The sequence below is a fragment of the Natator depressus genome, chromosome 19 (genome assembly GCF_965152275.1).
Source record: "Natator depressus isolate rNatDep1 chromosome 19, rNatDep2.hap1, whole genome shotgun sequence".
In the NCBI taxonomy this organism is placed as follows: Eukaryota; Metazoa; Chordata; order Testudines; family Cheloniidae; genus Natator; species Natator depressus.
The window spans coordinates 11315037-11334549 of NC_134252.1; the positions used below are offsets into that span (position 1 = coordinate 11315037).

The 19513-nt window shown below is 54.2% G+C and overlaps 1 long non-coding RNA gene across 1 annotated transcript; it reads right to left on the reverse strand.

Moving 5' to 3' along the window:
- Positions 1-2093: 2093 nt before the first annotated feature.
- LOC141974725 (uncharacterized) lies at positions 2094-10382 on the reverse strand. The gene is made up of 3 exons (XR_012635799.1): positions 10158-10382; positions 9098-9227; positions 2094-2394 (listed from the first exon to the last, which is right to left on the reverse strand). It is a non-coding gene; the product is annotated as an uncharacterized LOC141974725 (long non-coding RNA).
- Positions 10383-19513: the final 9131 nt, after the last annotated feature.

Consider the following 19513-nt stretch of genomic DNA (forward strand, 5'->3'; position numbering starts at 1 on the left):
TCCAGTCTTGCTTTGCTTAGCAGTGGCTGGAGCAAGGAGTATAAAGTTGGAGATAGCGATGAGAGGCGGCAGGTCCTTAATCTTGGAAGTTATGGGGCTAGATTTGCAGCCAGCGTACATCAGTGTGGCTCCTTTGAAGTCAATGGAGCTGCACTGGTTTGCACCAGCGGAGGGGCCGGCCCCAGCGTTTTCTTTCCTGCGGAGACCAGCCCGAATCTGAATTTTCACGCCAGCAGAAGCTGTTAAGTCTGTCTGGGCTTTTACAGGTCTGAATCAACCCTCTTCCCGCTCAGCCGCAGCTCGGGCTGCCACCTCAGCGCCTGCGGCCTCAAACTCTCCGTCCCCGGTGTCCAACCTTACCAGAGTCACAGCTGTGTGGTCAAAAACGCTGCAGTTCCCGGGGGGGGGCACGACCCTTTCTTCACCCGCAGTTCTGGGATGTGGCCACACGGTGGCAGCAACAAGACAGGAGTGGAGAGTCCCGGCTCCAGCGCCTGAAATCCATCGCAATTTGCTATTTTCAGCGGGCCGTCTAACGAGCTGGAGGGAATTAATCGCGCAAGAGGCGGAGGCGCAAAGCGGCCGCAGGGGGCTGTGATGAGGTAATTGCTGCGCTTTGTGCCCCAGGGCTGAGCTCCTGCAATGCGAGAGGCTTTCACCTTAGAAAACGGCCAAGGCTGACAAAGTCCTGGCCAGCAGGAGCTCTTCAGGGCTGCCCAAGGTGCTCGTCCCCCTTGCTGCTAATGAGCAGCCTGGGCCTTTGGATGGAATTTGCTCATCCCGGGTGCTCACAGGGGTTTACAAAGGTGGGGAATAGAGCCAGGCCTAGAGCCCAGATTTCATGGCTCCCCGATCCTGCCACCGGTGCACATGCCCCTGAGACAGCCAGGGTCTCCCCCAGCAGCTGTCGCCTCTTTTCCTCATTCCAGCAGGGCAGGAATTAGCTCTGGGAATCCCCCTGCTGGGGACCCGTTTGAAAGGAGGCGTGGCGGGTAGCTGGGCCTTCCCCTAGCTGCTCGGGTCATGGTTAGCAAACCCTCCCCTGGCCCCTGTTAGCCATGCACTCAAGATGTCTCTGTCGAGAACAAGGGCAAGATTCTCTGAGGCTTGCCTGTGGGTTTGGGAGATGGTTCATGGTGAGGGGGCACGGCCCAGGGGGCTACCTGCTGCTTGCATTGTCTGCTCCCCCCTGTCTCTTTCCCCTGCGCTCTGACGTTCAGCAGTCCTGGTCATATGTCACTGAAAGGAAGAGAGCGCAGCACCCAGGGCATTACAGGAACTGCTCGCTCAGAGCTGGTGTGTTTGGTTGTTGTCAGCCGCATGCTCACCCCGTCGCTGACTGATGGATTCCGTCAAGGTTTGGAGAGAGGCTCAGGCAGACGCCGGTCTGGGACGCAGCCTGGTCCTGGGGGTGGTTGCGCAGCTGGGTTCCCGGAGGCAAAGGCCAGAGCTGCGAGGAATTACTCCTATGGGTGACGCTGGCATGGGTTGACAGTTCTGCGTGGCCTTGGATTTAGGAGCAGGGTTTCACCTAGCGCTCCTATGATACCAGTGGAGGCCGTGCAGAGCCATGTGTTCAGGGGTGGCAGGAGCTGGCTACGGATTCTTAGGCTCTACTCCCAGGATGCTGAGTCTGGCTTGGCTTGTTCCTGCGAGAGTTTAGCCCAATGTTGGGGCACGGATTCACCCCAGACGCTACTGTCCTTGAAGGGTACCACCCTTCCTCCCCCCACATTGCGGCTGCTGCTTTATGAATGGCTTGTTCATGGATTTTTTTTGTCTTGCTGTGATTTAAAAAACAAATAGGGCATTACCAGACACTTCACGTAGCGACATGGATTGGTGCAGGGTGAGCCCCCGCTGTGGCCCAGGGTGCCTGGGGCAGCCCTCACTGAAAATGCCAAGGTCAGGGCAGGCTGCGAAAAGGAGAACCATCTGCAGATTCTCCCAAAGACTGGTGGTTAACACTGAAGTTAGACTCACCAACCAGCCACAAACTGTGCTCCTGATCCCCCACACTGGTTAGCAAGAAGCAAAAAAGAAGAAGAAAAGAAATCACACAGCCGTCTTTATTACATTCCAGTTCTCTGGCTCCCAATCAGCACCTAAGCTGGTCAGCACATTACCAGGTCAATATTAATTTGGATCTTACCCAAAATCCCACGCTGCCAGCCAATCCTTTAGCGTCTAAAACTAAAGGTTTATTATAAAGAAAAAAAAGAAAGCACCAGAAGAGACTTGTTAAATAGTAAAGCAATCAGACACATACATAAGATTTCAAAGTCCGTATATCAGGCTCTTAGCAGTGTTGGTGAGTTTGCTGGCTTGAAAGTCCTTCTGGAACGCGTCCACAGCTTAGATGGATCATTCACTCCTTTGTTCAGAGCTTTGTTTCTAGAAAAGATACTCCAGAGGTAAGAACATGGGTGGCGGGTGAATCCCCGCTTTGGGGAGTCTAGCCCACTGGCTGCGCCTCTTCCACCCGAGGCCCTGCCCCCATGCACGGCAGAGCCCTGAACCCCCCGTAACAGGAGGAGCCGAGGGCCCCACTGCGACTGGGGGAGCCCCATGGCCTGCTCACCCCAGCCACGTCAGGCCACCCCATCGAGCCACCAGGCTGAGCACGTGGCCGAGCGAGCCGCCTCACTCCCCTGCCAGACCCTCCTGCCTACCCCTGGCTTGCCGTGTTCCCTCCTCGCTCCCCTGCCCCCGAGGAGGAGGGACGCGGGGGCCTCGGGGAAGGGGCAGGGCCACTGCAGCCCAGGTGTCCATTGGCAGGTTGGTGGTGGCTGCACCAGGGAAGGCTTAGCTTTCCTGGCCTATTGTACCTGCCACCCATGGGCAAGAAGCAGGAATGAAGACAAAACGGACATGACGCAGCTGCCTTTGATATTCTTCTGGCCATGTGGCTGGTACTTCCTGTGTCCCAAACACAAACATGGAAAAGCCTTAGAGTTCTGTGCCCAGGCCTGCCCCTACATGTCTTGCTGACTCATAAGGTATTATTCCCTGGTTCCTTTCCATGGGTTCATCGTACTGCTGATGACCTGTGATAGGTCATCGAACAGGCTAGACAGTGCCGATGCCCGTCTGTCTGGGGGTGTCACCCAGAACATGGCACAAGTTTGGAAATACAGATAAACCCTACATATCTATAACTCATAATACAAAGGGGATACAAACATATACACAAGATTATCAGACATGACAAACCGTAACATAAAGTGTCTCCCATGTTCCATACAGTGTCACACCCGCCTCGTGGCCCGTGGGTGTCTCAGCCCTGTTCCGGGCACCCAGAGCTGGAGGGAGCTCAGCCCCGGTTACTGTTCCCACTCGGGCCGGGGGATGGTTCCCGCGCCCCAGAGGAGCGCACGTGTGCCTGGGTGCACGCCGAACAGCCCCTTACTGTCAACAGGGCCGCCGGCTGAGATGGTGTTACTCAGCGTGGTAACTGGGCAGAAACTGGCCTTCAGATCCTACGGTGATGAGTGTGGTCCGGGCTCAGCCAAGTGAGACACACAATGTGGCCCACAGACATTTAACTAACGTACTTGGAAGGAACTCGCCAGCGGTAGCAAGGGAGAATAAATGGGCAGCGTTGCATAAAAGGAGCCAGCGTGGGCTAGTGGACAGGGCACTGGACAGGGACTCAGGAGACCTGGGTTTGGGCTTAGCCACTGAGCTTGGCCAAGTCACAGCCCCCCTCCAAGCCTCAGTTTCCTGTCCCGTGTCTGTCTTGTCTGTTTTGGGCAGGGACCGTCTCTCGCTCTGTGTCCCTAGAGTGCCTAGCACAATGGGCCCTGATCTCAGCGGGGGCCTTTAGGTGCCGCTGTCGTACAAATAAGCAGGGGTTAAACAATTAGGCCCTTGTTAACTTGCTAATTGCCTAGCAGAAGGTAGAGAGCCTGGGGAGTGTTCCAGGGACAAGGTGAGAAGCTAGCAGCAAGGATGTTTCTTGACAAGCTGAAGCAAGGAGGTTTCCTGTGGTGGACTGGACCCTTTCCCCTCCTGACTGCGATGGCTGGCAGCCGCAGCCATGTCTCATTCTGGGAGGGGACAGGGCATGGTCGCCGTTGACTAGAGTGTCTGGTGTTTCTGTGGCAGGGAAGCCCTAGATCCTGTAATATCCTGGTGTGACCCTGATTTCAGACTTGTCCTCCCCACTTGCTCCTGGGTGTTGCCTGAGGCCCATGCTAAGGAAGAGGCAGAATGACTCTTTTCTCCTCTCCTTTCGCTGGGCAGAAGGGGGCGTAGTGACAGGCTCCAGCTGCTAGTCTATGATCCAGATGGGGGATGTGCCCCAGAGTTTGAGGGGGATCTGGAGCTGGGATGTGGGAGTGGGGAAGGGGGGTTGTCTGCCAAATATGACTCCGGTGTAGGGGGCCAAACTTGAGTGGCGTTGTGAGCTAGCATACAAGATCCCTCAAGTTTACCACATGCTCCAATTTGGCTCAGCTGCCCCTCCGTCATGATGAAGGGGAGCCCTAGGCAGCTGCCCAGAAATCTGCTAGCCTGGGTAGCTGCCTAGTTTGCCTAGAGTTAGACTTGCCCCTGTCTGATGTCCCTTTGTGGCAGATGCCCATCAAGCAGTGAGGGCTTTCACCCGCGAGGCCCTTTGTTCTTGAGTCTACCAGCAGGAGTTCATAGAATCATAGAATATCAGGGTTGGAAGGGACCTCAGGAGGTCATCTATTCTAACCCCCTGCTCAAATCAGGACCAATCCCCAATTTTTGCCCCAGATCCCTAAATGGCCCCCTCAAGGATTGAACTCACAACCGTGGCCAATGCTCAACCCCTCCGAGTTGTTCAAGAGGGCCTGCTAGGAGCTCATCCAGCCTGTAGCCAAAGCCAGTGGGCAGTGAGGTAGCTTCCCCTGGTCCTGCCCCGGTTCACACCATGAGGATTCCGGGAAGGGGAGGGAGCCGGCTGTAGGAGTCCCGCCCTCCTGTGGGAAGCATGGCTGAGATGTGTGGGGTGGTGCCGCATGCCGTCTCTGCAGGCGGAGAAGGGCTCCCAGCAGCCCTGGGTGTGTCGTTAAAGGGGAGGAGGGAATGGAAAGGGGGCAGGTGGAAGAAGACGACTACGAATAGTGGAACGGGCGCTGGTGTGGGGTGGGAAGAGGCTGCGTTAGCGTCAGATGGGGAAAGGGGTCCCTTGGCCCGGGAATAACAGACTGAGGCCTGCTAACTGGGGCTGCTAACGCACAAAGCCGGGTGTGGGTTGGAATGGATTCCGGCCCCGATTCTCAAGGGGATGCGACTGGGCCGCCCCTTTCAGTGCTTAGCCCCCCCTCCCCCCGCTATACCACATGAGCAATACTTCCATCTCCCGCTGCCCCCCGCCGTTCTGGGCTCGCAGCCCCCGCCTGCCGTGGGAGTGTGAAATCTTGTCTACGTTAGGCAGCGTTCCCACTCAGCACCTGGGAATTGGCAAGTGCGGCTGGCTCAACATGTTAACGAAAGCATCTGCCTCTCGTTTTGTAACATTGTACCGGGTGTACAAATATTTTAATTTACTTTCTGGGCCAAAAAAACCCCACCCCACTTCACTGGGGTTCACACTGGGGATGGCTCTGGCCCTTGATGTCTGTCTCCCTAGGCTCTTTCTGAGTTCGGGACACCCCCCTACCTGCTGCACTCCAGACACACAGGCCGGTAGCTGGGCTCCTTTGATTCTTGCTTTGGCACAGCAGGGCAGGTGGGTTTCCTGTTTAGGATTGCAGAGCTGTATCCTGGAGCCTGGGGAACTCAGCTCCACTGAGAGAGGGCGGGCGGCAGCCGGATGTGCTGGGTCAAAGCAGTTCAGTTCTGCTTTCCCTAGGCCAAAGGAAGCACTTACCCTGGCTTGGGTGGATTAACCAGGATTTGCCACACTGGTCCTGATTGCTGCTCCCTTTACACTGGGCTTCCTCAGCAAGCATCTAAGTGAGACGCTTTATGGGTTTCTCTCTGTGACAGGGGGAGCTGGCCCTTTAAGAAGGTTGGGGGCTCAGCCTCAGGTGTAGCCTGCTTCCCCAGGTGAAGGGAATGAGCTCTGGGGGGCGAGGGCAGCATGTGACTCAGAGCCAGGCCTGCTGGGAGATAGAAAGGGAACCCGGAGCTCAGGGGGAGACTCCCAGGAGCAGAAGGACTGGGTGAGCTGCTCTGAACAGGGAGATGCGTGGGGGAGGCCTGCAGGGAGAGAAGCCAGCCTGGGGGAGGGAAGCCACAGTCGGGCCAGGGCTAAGAACGCCGCCCCAAGGGTGTGAGCCAGCAGATATCAGTCGTGTGGCTGGTGCTCAGAGACATGGTGACCAGTGTGTCTAAGGACCTGCAGAGACCAGAGGAGGAGAGCTGGGAAGAGTTCTTCTGTTAATAAACCAGACCCCCAAAGGGGTATCCTGTGACATGTGAAGTTATTGGGGAGCCCAACAGGGTGAACAGTGTGGCAGTGGACAGGCCCAAAGCTAAGCTGGGTGAGTCTCTGCTGTGCGCTCCCTCTGACCACACCACCCTCCCTCCTTGCAGTTTCACCACAGTGCTTCCGTGCGAGAGCCTTCTCCTCTGCAGTCCCTGCTGCCTGGAATGATCTTTCTCTGTCTCTCTCTGCCTCATGGGCTCTCCATCTCCTTTCCAACAGGATCTGAATCCAGTGCTCCCCTCGTTGGGGGGGGCCTGCCTTTTCACTGGTCTGTCTCTCCCTCTTTGTTTGTTCGGTTCCTTTTTTAAAACCAGTGTCTCTAAAGCATTTGCGGGACCGTGCTGGCACGGGGGACGCTCCGCAGGCTCACGCTGTAGTGTTGCTGGAAGTCCGATCCAACGTGCGCTGTCTCAAACAGCACAGCACAGCGCTTTGAAAAACCGCTTGACGCTTCTGTTGCTCTCCTTTGTGTGACGCTTTCTCTGAAGCTTGAACCGAACTTGTGCTCAGGGGGAATGCTGCAGGCTGTGCTCTTGTGATGGCCTGGATTTTGCACAGCGCGTAGCCGAGGGGGGTCTCAATCCACGACAGGGGCTTCTAGGAGCCACTCAATCTTACTAATAATTAACTAGGTTTCCCTAAATACTTGCTTTGGCCTTCCGTGGCCAACTCACACTAGTATTCTGCTGAGCAAATTTACTGGCAGGCATAGTTCACTGAAACAGGAAATAGCCAAGGCCTTTCAGGAAGGCTGGCTTTGTGGGTAAACCTGGGCCCAGACTCCTGTTTGAGCCCAACCCCTCCCCACTATCGTCCACACCCACACCCGTCTGGCTCAGGTCAGGAAGCACTCGGGACCTGGGTCCTAGGACCCACCAGGAGAGGGAGGGGTGTCTGAGTCCAGGTCCCACTTAGGCTTGGGCCCAAGCCCTGTCACTTTACGGTGGGGATGCAGTTCAAGCCGCAGACGGTGCAGCATAGCCACGTTCGCGCAGCTGTGAGACCCAGGCCCAGCAACTGTAAACCCAGGCTTACAAGGCAGAGTGGATGCTCAAGCGTGGGCTTGGAAACACTGAGTCTACAAACCTGCCCCACAGTCCTGGGTTGCCAATGCAATGTAGATGTACCCTAAGGCAGTGGTTTTCAAACGTTTTTCCTCGTGACCCAGTTGAAGAAAATTGGTGATGTCAGTGACCCAGCATAATTATATCTTTTGACTAGAGTTTTCATAAAATCATAATATTGCAGTCCATTCCAGCGTAACCCACTTTACATCACTAACACTAGCCTTAGTAAGCCTATGGTAAGGAGTGGGGGAGGTGGCCAAGGGTGGGGAGCAGGGGTGAGGGCTCTGTCTGGGGCTGAGGGCTCTAGGGTGGGGAGCAGGGGTGAGGGGTTCAGGGTGCAGGAGGGGGCTCAAGGCTTGGGTAGAGAGTTGGGATGCGGGGTGGGGTGAGGGCTCTGGCTGGGGGTGTGGGCTCTGGGGTGGGGCACGGGTGAGGCGTTTGGGGTGCAGGCAGGCTGCCCCAGGGCTGGGGCCAGAGGACTCCCCCAGCCCTCTCTTCCCCAGCTAGCTCCACGGGAGGGGGCCCCTTTCTTCCCCCGCCAGCAGGCATCACAGAGCTCTGGGGGAAGGGTCCCTCTCTCCTTGCCGGCAGCAGCATGCTCTGGGGCTAGGGGAGAGGCCCACAGCAGCCCTGAAAGCCCCAACTTGCTCCCCTCCTCAGTTCCCGCCTACCTCTTTCCTCTCCAGGTCCCTGCTGCATGGCAATGATCATTACAATTTGAATCAGCAAGGCAACCCTGTGCTTGACGTTCCGTGACCCAGCGCTGGGTTGCGACCTGTACTCTGAAAATCACTGCTCTAGGGCACTTGACTAGGATTGGGGAACCCTGGTTTCACTCCAAGTTCTGCCACAGGCTCCCTGTGATCTTGGACAAGTGACTTCATCCCTCTCTGCCTCAGTTCCCCATCTGTACAATGGGCCTACCAGCCCTGCCCTGCCTCCCAGGCTGTTGAGGAGAGAGACCTTTGAAGACTGAAGGATGTCGAGATCTACTGATCAAAAGTGCCAGTTGAGAGCCCTGGGGACTGAACTGTCTCTGGCGGGGCCCAGCCTGATTCAGCGGAGCCAAGGGCAGCATTGCCAGCCCCAAATGTTCCAAAATCATGAGTCAGGCTCACCAGAAATCACGAGATTGGCTTTAAATCATGAGATTATGTAAAAATTATAGATTTGAGGTTCTTTTTATTTGCCTTTTGCTTTTTGAGCCTTCAGGGCACACTGGGGTCACATTTTTGAAGCTTTCTCCACAGCCACAAGGGCTAGCAGCTTACTTTTTCTTTAAGAATGAAGGCTGAAATCCTCCTAGATTCACATGACTCCAGGAGCTGGGGCTTTAAGGAAAACAATAATTCTTGGAGGGGTTGGATTATCTCTGAAACAGCTGCAGCTCTGTTCTTGGCTGCCTCTCGGAACAGAGCCTCGGTTCAGCCCTTCCCCAGGGCTCCCCGCCTTTGTTAAAAGGCCCCGGCAGAGCTACAGCGTGAAGCTAGATGCCAGATTAAAAGATTGCTTCAGACCTCTGAGAGGCCGAGGGGAGTCGGGGAAGGGACAACTCAAGAGCTCTGGCTCTCTGCAAGCTGTTGCAAAAAGCATAAAGCATCAGACCATCTTCTGCTGATGCACTTACCCGCCTTTTGATGCACAAGAGAAAGGAAAGCGTCCGGTAGGGAATGAAATCCTGCTGCTTCTGGCTGAGGAGCAGATGGTGAGCTCAGTGCTAGGAAATGGCTGGGTTATACTCCGCACGAGGATGCTCCCTGCAGGGGTAAAGGGCTGTAATAAGCTGCAGGAGATGGGGCATGTACGGGGGAAGGAGTCACTGGGCTGGATTCACCGCTGTTTCTCTTCTGTTCTATGCTGGTGTCACCACGCTGACTTCAGTGGCGTGACTCTGGAGTAAATGCGGTGGTATACCGGTAAACGCGGTAGGTCCCTGCGTCCTGCAGGCCTGGCTTGTATTGGAGGGAGCTTACTGTGCCAACCGCGTGGCATGCATGCGATGTACCTCATGCCCACATGCGCCGGCTCCCCCGTGACCAGTGCGCTGTGACCACTCTTTGGAGCTGACTGACTTCCCGCATGGGTAACCACTGTGTGGTCCTTCCACGGTACCACTCTCCATAGGTACGTGGCCAGTGCGGATGCCGAGCACTGGTACAATAAACCCCAATGGCGCAAATATCCTCTACTCCTGTCCCACAGAGCACTCCTCAGCTTGCCTGCCTGGTCTGTTTTCTGTGTTCTGCGGGCCTAGAGTCAGGGCTGCCAGAGGCCACTGGCCTGGTCAAACCGTGCTGCCTGCCCCATAGAGCTCGCTGCCTGCCCTTTTGCCAGTTGTGGATAGCAAAGGAGTTGGGTGTTGGTTTTTTTATAAATATTGTCCTGCCTGAATGCATTGAGTCAAATCAAAGCGGGGGGACACCCAGCGGCAGGGGTAGGCAACAGGCGGGCTGCGGGCCAAATCCGGACCGTGAGGTGCTTTTGAACAGACCGAACATCTTTTTAGTTACTTATTATTTTTTTAAAAATTTCTCTGGCGTGTTTGGACCTTGACCGAGAAATTTGGAGCTTGACAAAAAAAATAGACTACCCTGAGGACATGAGACAACGCAAAGATAAAACACCTGGGATAAAAGGCTCCAAAGGGGTTAAGGTCACAATGATGGCTGGGCGAAGCGGGTACTTACCTGACTCCATCCAGGCGAGAAGAGTTTGCTCTTGCCAAGGATACGAAAGCATTGCAGAATCTCGGGCCTAGAAAAGGGGAGAGGGTCGGCAGTGAAAGCTGAGAGAGACAGACAGACACTGCAGGGGGCACTCTGCTTGGGTCAACTTGGAGATGGAGGTAACTGGGCTGGATCATGGGCAGCCAGTGAACCCCGGGCTCGGGGAGGCTAGCCCCTGGCCTGGTCCGCCCCTTCTTCCTGAGGCTCTGCCTTTCCCGCTGGAGCCCAGAGTGCCCCCGCGCGCAGCTGCCACCCCTTCCCCCACGGGCTGCCCGAGCATCCCCAGCCTGGAGCTCAGGCCGGCCCCCATTAGCCCCAGCGTGGGCAGGACCACACACGGCTGTTTGGGGAGGCTCAGCCCTCCTTGGCCTTTGATACTCACCGCCCATGAGCTGGATGAAATGTACTGAAGCTTGCAAGGAAAGATTATGGGGGAATTTGCATATACCCTTAAATGGCTTTACCTCCTTTCTCTGCTTGCCTTGGACCTTTGGATGAATGAAGAACGAGTGCTTTGTTTCTGAGTTGCTCTGATCAGCTCACTGGTCACAGATCCCCGGAGTGAAGCCAAACCTGGTCGGGGCTATTGTGCTCCCTGGTTGAGAAATGCGGAGAGTGTTTGGGAGGGACCCAGTCCCAGGGTGGTAGAACTGCACGGCTCTCAGAAAGGGGTGATGGTAGCGAGGTCTATCCCCAAAGGGGTGCACTCGAGGGGGTCTAAAGCACAGTGTGCCCTGGAACTATGACATTGTTGCTCTAGATTTGTGGGGTGTATATACCCCAGAATGTGATCAAGCTATTTGCAGCCATATTATGTGCATTCAGCCACTGTGAATGAATGAAATAGAACACCGCATAGTTAAGGGTTAATTTGGAGACAGGCTTTCAGAAGCAAGGTCATAACAATTAGCAAAACTGCCCGTAAGTGTGGGAAGAGGGGAGGAAAAAGTAAACAACTGAGACTGGAAGAAATGTGGCTGAACAGCCTTGAATCTAGACGCCTCTGAGAGTAAAAATTTCTTGGAAGTTAAGAAAAGTGATGACTTAGTAGGGGTCATTATGGCCTATGTGTTTTGTAGAAGTTAGTGTTAAAAAGTTTAGATAATAGTGTACTTTGGGGAGCTATCCTGGGAGAGATGTTTTCTTGACATCTTTACTCCCCGGCAGGGAGGCGTTTGGCCAGCGCTAACTTGTCATTGAATACTCAATATCTGGGATGTTCTAAACCAGTTGCTTATGTCCGTGTGTGCTTAAATCTAATCAACTGCAGTGTTAGACAAGAGCATGCTGACTTGTATTACTCCTTGATCAGACAATCGCTGGGTTCCTCTTGATTTACTCCTTACACTGCCTGGAGTGAAAGTTACGTTGCGGGTTCTGACAACCGTGGGTAACAACATCAGTGACCGAAGCTGTCTTCAGCATCGTGGTTATCCTGCAATAACGCCCCTCTTAGCAGCAAGGCTCTTGGAAGGTGGCCCTCTGAAATCTCCCACAAGCCACTGCTTCAGGGAATAGTGCCAGGAACTCTGGGGTAGGTACCCAGAGGGCGGGGTAGGTACCCAGAGGGGTACCCTGAGGGGAAGGAGGTTCCCAGAGGGGAAGCAAAGCATTATGGTTGGTGTGGATGTGCAGCCAGATCAGTGTGATCCTGCTACCTCCAATCTCTAGTGCAGACCCGGGCTTGAAGTGGGCTGGATAAAAGTGCAGCTTGAAAATCAAATGACACAGCCAGCCGCTGTCTTCCTGTCACTACAGTATATTCTTATTCTAACTTACCTACGGCCTGATCCAAGTCTTTCCATTCACCTGAATGGGATTTGGATCAGGTGCTTAGCTACCAATGCTGGACCAAATTGTGTCATCTTTAGCCAGCCCTGGCTCCCACTGAAGTCCATGGAGTTCTACCTGAGTAAAGAACTGAAGATCTGGCCATTAGTGATATTGAAATTGTCCAGCCCTCTTTTTAAAACCTCAGCTACAGAATTTGACTTCTGGACTTCCTGCAGCAATGAGTTCCACAGCTTAACCACATGCTGGAGGAAGCAACATTGTCCTCTGCCAATGGGAAGTCAATGGGAGCTTTGGAGGAGGTACCTGGAGGCGCGGCCAGGGCAACACACAGACCCCTGTGGTCCCTCTCCCCCAGGTCCCCTCCGCTTCCCAAAGCGGCACGGGGGCAGGGCAGGCAGGGAGGGAGCCTGTCTTGCTCCCTGTGCACGCCAGGCCAGAGCCACTCTAGGTAAATGCTGGGGAGGCGGGGGTGCCGTGGGGAGCTGGCGGGCTGCAGGAAATAGTGCCGCGGGCTGCATGCGCCCCGCGGGCCGCGTGTTTGAGACCCCTGATCTAGGCTGTAAACTCTCTGGGACATGGGCTCACACCACAGGCTGTGGGGTACTATTTTGAGCCTGATGCCGCAATCGAGGGATATCACTTGGCAACTGGGAAATTTCGGTTCTCCACATCGGTGTCGTCTTCCCCTCCCTCCCGCTGGAAATGGCTCGTCACTCCAAGGCACCGAAGCCTTGTGGAACTCCCCTTGTGCTATGAGAGAACAGATCGGAGCAGCCTTGAGACCCAGAACCCTCTTGCAGGGAATGGCTTCTTTGAGCAGGCCTGTGTCCTTGTAAGGGCGGGGGAATTTCAAAAGGAATATACAGAATTTGGGGGTGGCACAGACAAAAGGAGCCTCCGAGATCCGCTGCCGACAGAGGCCCAGTGTGTGCTTCTCGAGCTGAAATAGACGAACGGTATCAAAGGGCTGCATAAACTTTCACTGAAGTGCGACTCTGCTCTGAAAAGTGACTCTGGGGGGAAGAAAACAAGGCCTCCTGGGCTTCCATCTTTATTAATCCAGAGCAAATCTACTCCGCTGAAAAGTGAAGAGGAAGAAGAAAAACTTTTCCCCTCCCAGCGGCCAGCCCTGCTGAGCTGCCAGATGCTCGGAGAGTCAAGCTGGGTTCTCTGTGACTCCTGCATCGTATCCATCCATCCTGATGCTTGTGCTGCCCCGTTTGAAGGCCTGGGGTCCAGATCCTGTGCGTGGCTTGTGGGATCAGAGAAGACCCCAGGGGCTGGTTGGCTGCAGTGATGACTGCAGCATGGACCAGAATGGGGAGGGGGGTTGAGAAACCCAGGGATACTAACATAGAAACAATAGCCGGCCGGTCCCCTGCTTTCACTCCCCATTCTTAACGTTGGCTGTAGATAGACTGTGAGAGAAGCTTCCGCGTGGCTTCTCCTTCTGCTGCCCCCAGCCCCTCACTCCGTTTCTGCCAGCCCACTCGTCGTGCGCACGCAAGGCCTCGTGTTTCCAAATAAAGAATAACATATGGCAAGCCAGCGTGTGCTCCACCACAGGGAGCGTGGCGGGGCCCACAAGGGAAAGGATTCCTGCTGTGTTGAGGGGTGGTTGCAGGGGCTTGGCTGCTGAGATGGGAGAGGACCCGGCAGCCGAGACCCATCGCTGTGCCATGAGAAGAGCACACAGCTGGCTGGAGGACAAGTGGGCCTGGATCTGCTGACCCCAGGCTTGATAACCCCTCTGTCAAGCATGTTGTCATCCCTATTTTATGGATAAGGGAAGTGACTTGCCTAAGGTCACCCTGTAGGTCAGTGACCAGTCTGGGACTAGAGCCCAGGTCACCTGAGTCCCAGTCCAGTGCTCTATCCAGTAGATCTCATGGGGTGGTTGCAAGTGACATGACCCCACCCCTGCATCAGTCGTCTTATGGGCTTGAACCAGGGACCATCAGCAGCACAGATCTCTCTCAATTGAGTCACTTCATTGACTGGTTGTAGTTATCCTCTAGGAAACCAGCTGCTAGAGCAGGGGCGTGACACACTCTGCCATTGCATTCCATGAGGATCGACTACTCAAGGTTTAATGCAATGTCCATGCCTGATCAAGGTCTCTTCCAAACCGGCTTGAATGGTTCGGTCTCCCCCTGGGCTGCTCCTGTCCCACTTCCCCTTCACTCCCATCACCACCCAGAGCAATTTGGAGGAAAATCCAGAACTTAACTTGAGGCCAGGCACTCAGGCAAGTGCTGTCCTCCTGCAGGGAAGCACAGGAGCAGAATTACATCTCAAGGTAGCTTTGCCTCCCGCAGAGACTGTCTGTGCAGTCGCAGCTGGAAGCCAACCTTTCTTTCAGGCAGCATATGCCAGATTTTCTGTGCAGAGTGAAAATATATTTTTATATATAGCATCCTGACACTAGATTTCCCTGTGGGCAGCCCCCTGCATTAACACGGTAATTAAAGAAAAATAACAGCCGCTAATATTTTAATTGCACTAAGAATTCCCACAGCCTGGCCTAACCTGATGTGTGTGTGTGGGTGTGAGTGAATGAATATTACAGGGCAGCTTCTCAACCTCTTTGATACCAGGGACTGGCTTGCTGCTGCCCTAAACGGAATCAGGGAGATCTCAGGGACCGGTGCAGGTTAGAGGTGTATCCACTGGAGAACTTGGTAACCTTTTCAACTCACTCTGCCCAGTGGCAAGGACAAATTCGCCCAAGAAGAGAGAAATTAATAGGTTGAATTCTTCCTTTTATCTACAGAGCAGATTCAGGAGGAGAAGAGATAGCGAAATCGCTTTTCGTTCTCCCTGATTTTTTGTTGTTGCTGGCATTGAGTGGAACAAATCAACCAAAGCTTGGCTGTCTGTGATGAGGATTTGCTAAAATCTGGCTATTAAAAGCCACCTCCTCCCCACCCGCCTCCCCCCACCCTAAGATTAATCATTTTGTTTAAGCACAAAGGAAATGCTACAAAGTTCTAGGCATCTTTATCTCCCCAATTAGATCCTGCCTCGTTCATTTTGATAATTTAAGAAATAGGTTTTTTTTTGTGTGCCTATCCGCCACTAATTAAGCCAGAACAGAGGCAGGAAGGGATGGGAAGGAATCTGAAGCTGCTCGTTCATCTAAAATAGCCTGTCATTCTTGCCTGTGATTTTAGATAATTTTAATTTGCTATAAAGGATTTGGCTTGGTAGCTTTTCTGTGGGGATGCAACAGGGCCTAGGGGAAAGAGCACTGGATTGGGACTCTGGAGACCTGGGTTTTATTCCTGGCTCTGCCGCTGGGTAACCTTGGGCAAGTCACTGCACCTCTCTGCCTCAGTTTCCCCATATGTACAATGGGGACAGTGATACAATGGGGACCCAATTAGAAAAGGGGTTAAGAGCAGCCACAGCTGGGGCCGCACCCAATCGGGCCACAGCTGGCCCTGATATAAGGGCTCAGGGAGGAGCTGGGTCAGTCTCACTCCAGCCTTGGTGTGGGAAGGACCTGGCTGCCTGGGAGCACAGGACACCTGAAGCAGAGCAAGAGCAGAGCAAGAGCAGAGCAGAGCAGTGCTGGGGAAAGGCAGGCAGAGCTAGGGGCTCTGGCCTGGCGAGTCCCCAGGCTGAGGCCTGACTGAAGGCCAAAGGAGGTACTGGGGCTGCAGGGAGACAGCTGGGCCTAGAAAGGCAGCAGGTCCAACCTCCTTGTCAGTGATGAGTGGCCATTACAGACTCCAGTCTGCCCCAGAGAAAGGGGGCTAGAGGACGACTGGCAGTAGCCACTGGGGCAAGGTGGGTATAGGGGGAGGGGGTTCCCTTGGGAAGGGAGACCCAGAGTGTGGGGCACTGATGTGGGGCAGTACCCCATGGTAAGGGGCACTGGAGTCTGGGAGGGACACAGGAGCCTGAGGCAGGCGAGACACTGGCCAGCAGGAGGTGCTCCAAGGCTGGAAAGAGCTAATTCCCAGACGACCAGCAGGAGGCGCCGGGGCAGTGAGTGCTCGATCTGCCACAGCTTCTTATCAGTAGATCTCAAAGCGCCTTACAAAAGAGCTAGGTTTATTATATTCCTCTATTATTTTGCTGAGGAGCCTAATTGCTTCAAGGGGTTAATGGCAATGGAGAAAGCTGATGCTTCTCTAGCTGTGTTGATTTTCCTGACCTTGCTGTCCAGAAAGGTCAGAGTAGATGGTTGCTAGTGGTCCCGTCTGGCCTTAATATCTTTAGGAGAAATCCTGGCCTATTGCAACCAATGGAGTCTTACCTCTGGCATCAATGGAGCCAGGATTTTGCCTTAGGAGTCTGACTCCTCCACTAGCTGGTCTGATGATAATGGGTTTTTTTGGTCAGTCGGGCTAACCAAACCCGTGACCAGCCTGAACTTGGGTCTGCTGCAGGAGAAGTCGGGATGCTGGTGGGCAACTGCAAGTTGCTTCCACCTCCTCTCTCCCTCTCCCGTCAGCAGGGAGATCAGGGCCACACAGCCAACTTCCTTGTGCTGATGAAGAGGATGGGGGAGGGAATTCACTTCCACCACTCCAGCCTTGCTGCTGGAAAGCGGCGGGAGAGCTGCAGGCTGCCACGTGAGCTGCTGGGACTGAACGACAGGGGATGGCTCACTCGATAAATCGCTCTGTTCTCTTCCCTCCTTCTGAAGCATCTGGCACCGGCCAGTGTCCGAGACGGGACACTAGGTTAGATGGACCAGGATGGCCGTTCTTATGAGTTGCTGACCTCAGGCCAGATCCAAGTCCCTGGCTTGACTCCCCCCTGATTTCAGTGGGCATGGGCTCAGGTCCTTCATGCAGGACTGTGGGTGGGTCGGCAGGGGCAACGCACGAAGCTCCCAAAAGGCCACTCCAGCTGAATGTGAAGGGACGATGGAGCTCCTAGCCCTGTCCCAGCTGTGACTGGCCTCTGAGGAGGCCCCTTGCCTGGCATATTCATAGGCACTAGAGCAGTGAAAACCGGGGGCTAAATCCATTCCTGGTGTAAACTCACTCAGCAGCCCAATGTGTGACATCAGGGCTGAACTTGGCTCTTCAGTGAAACAGTCCCACTATCAAAACTGCTGCCACAGGACAGAGCGCCACCCATAGCTTTGATCTGAACTGCAGATCCCAGGAGTCTCCTTAAACGTGGTCGCACTGTCGTCGTCCGCTCTCAAAAATGGTCACCAGCAGGCCTGCTTCCCTTCGCGCTCCTTGCTCCTGTACTTCCGCAGTGGATCAGTTATTGCTCTGCGGCCTGTAATTTCTTTCATGTTCTGCTGTCTCCGCCTAATAGGCCCCTGGTTGTAATACTTCCTTGCCTCCGGAGCTCTTCTGGCCTTGCTTGTTCAAGGCTGATGGAAAATAAACACGGATCAAAGCATCTGAACAACGGGGATCAACGCATGGGGAATTCACCCACACCAGGCAGTGTTTCCATTTGAAATGGACACCCCTGAAGCGTGTCCTAGGAATACTTTCCGCTTGTTCTTACAGTTACACTGAGAGGCCCCGACGGAGATCAGGGCCCCGTTGTGCTAGGTGCTTGTGCGTACAAAGAACCAGAAACAGTTCCTGCCCCAATGTATTTATGATGGGAAGAGTCATAGCCCCATTGTACAGATGGGGAATAGGGTGGCAAGGTCCCAGTGCCTTTCTCTGACCATGCCACATCACTCCTTGGAAGGGAGCTTCACTTCTCAGCAAGAGAGACCAAGACACTAGTATTGCTAAATACAGGCAGCATGGCTAATGGGTAGGGCACTGTAGTAGAAGTCAGGAGACCTAGCTTCTATTCCCAGCTCTGCCACTGACTGGCTGTGTGACTGTGGGCAAGTCACTGCTGTGCTCTGTGCCTCAGTTTCCCCTCCCACTCTTTGTCTGTCTTGTGTGTTTAGACTCTTGGGCAGGAACTGTCTCTTACTGTGTGTCCATATCTGCCCAGCACAAGGAGATCTCCGCTGAAATAGAAGGCCCCAAGTCACTACTGTAATGTCACTAGTAAACATGTAACTCAAAATTTCCCCTTGCACGAATGCTCATTTGGGAGAGAATTTGAACTTGATATGCTCCCGGCCCCTTAAAAACGGCGCACAGCTCTGCTGAGTGAAATCCATTGAATATCGTCACGTTCCTGTCCACAAAGGGACTTTCTGCACTAGAGGAGGAAATCTTAAAGGGGTGGGACTGTGGGTTATGGTGCCTGGAGTATGTGAAACTTGTGGCATCTCGGAGAGCTCTGGGAGTTGGGCCTGTCCTCAGAGGGGTTTAGGAACTAAACTCTCATTGGTTTCAATGAGCTTTAGCAGTTAGGCACCTAAATACCTTTGTGCATCTGGGCCTGGGTGCCGTTTCTGGGGAAAACAATTATCACTGGGCTCTATTAACTGCTGGTGTGAATCCCCTCTTCCCTGCATTCATTCTGTAACTGTCCCAGAGTCAGTTAGTGGGGAAACACACCGATGCTATTTAGATCTGCCGTGGCCTTTTCAAAGCGCAGCCCTTTCCAAACGTGCAGCAATTCCTGGCTGGTCGCTGACGCTTTCTGACAGCTGCAAAATGAAACTTTTTACCTGAGCTGGTACCTACCTTTGCATGATGTGACCCTGCCTGCCAGAAGGGAGACTGCAGCTTCTGTGAGAGCTGGCGTGGCCTGGCTCCTAGTTATCAGGCTGGTAGGAGCTGTGGAAGTGATTGGAGGGGAACGGAAGTGGGAGCGTGCACCAGTAACTCGAAATGAATGGGGAACGTGATGCATGGAGTAGCTGTTTCCACCAACTCCAATTGCAGAGGTTCCCATTGATTGCATGGATCTCGGCTCTGGCTTTGCAGCCATATACGGCGAGTTGAGATCGGTTGCAAGTCTTTGACTTGAGTGGGCTTTGGATCAGGACCATAGGGAGGTCGGGGTGTGGTGGGGGGTAGGGAGGGGACTGTTACTTCGTGGTCTTGAGACTGCTGCAGTCTTTGTGCAGTGAGGGGACCACCGGGTTCGTTGTAAGGGAAGTCCATGTGGACTCTGAAAAATCAAATGCATGAACACACAGAAGGAGCAACCAGTGGATCACTCACTTGTGGAACTGACTCCCCTCTGTTGGCCAGATCCTGTTCTCCATTAACGTCAGCTGCAAAACTTCCAGGCAGGATTTGACCCCTCAGGTCTAATCTCTAGTCTAGAGTGATTGATCTGCTATTTGGACTGTGTGTGTCTGTCTGCAGGGCTCCTGGGGGGGCTCCTGCAGAATGCACAGTGCCAGATCCTCAGCTGGTGAAAGTCGGCGCTGAAGTCCGTGGAGCTGTCAGGATCTAACCCATATCGTTTATGTGCTGACAGTGCGTGCTGTGTCCTGTAATGCCCATGTGAGCGTAGGTGGTCATAAGTGGCATAATGCCAAGTGCAGTGTACATATCTGCCCCCACAGCCTCCTGGTGGCTTGGCACTAGTGCCTCCATCGTGACCCATGAGGCTAATGAGATGGCCGTGCCTTGTTCTCTGGATGAGTAGTGATGGCCAAACATGCATGTTGACTGCCT